We start from the raw sequence: 228 nt of genomic DNA, 5'->3' as shown, positions 1-228 counted from the left end.
GAACCTCAACGCCTCGGCCCCCCTACGCTCGCCGGCACCCCGATCGCCAGACACGCCTCCCCGCGAAGAGCTCCAGCCGGATCCCTTCGGGCGGGGTGCGGTGGGGTGGGTGATCTCGCAGGAGGCGACTGTCCCGGGTTCCCCGCCCGGCCACCCCCGAAGCCGTGCTCGGCCGGCGGGCCGCGTGCCGCGCCGGGAGGTGGCCTTCCAGCGCGTGCGGCTGCGGGG

The sequence above is a fragment of the Suricata suricatta genome, chromosome 7 (genome assembly GCF_006229205.1).
Source record: "Suricata suricatta isolate VVHF042 chromosome 7, meerkat_22Aug2017_6uvM2_HiC, whole genome shotgun sequence".
In the NCBI taxonomy this organism is placed as follows: domain Eukaryota; kingdom Metazoa; phylum Chordata; class Mammalia; order Carnivora; family Herpestidae; genus Suricata; species Suricata suricatta.
Note: the sequence above shows the minus strand (reverse complement) of the source record.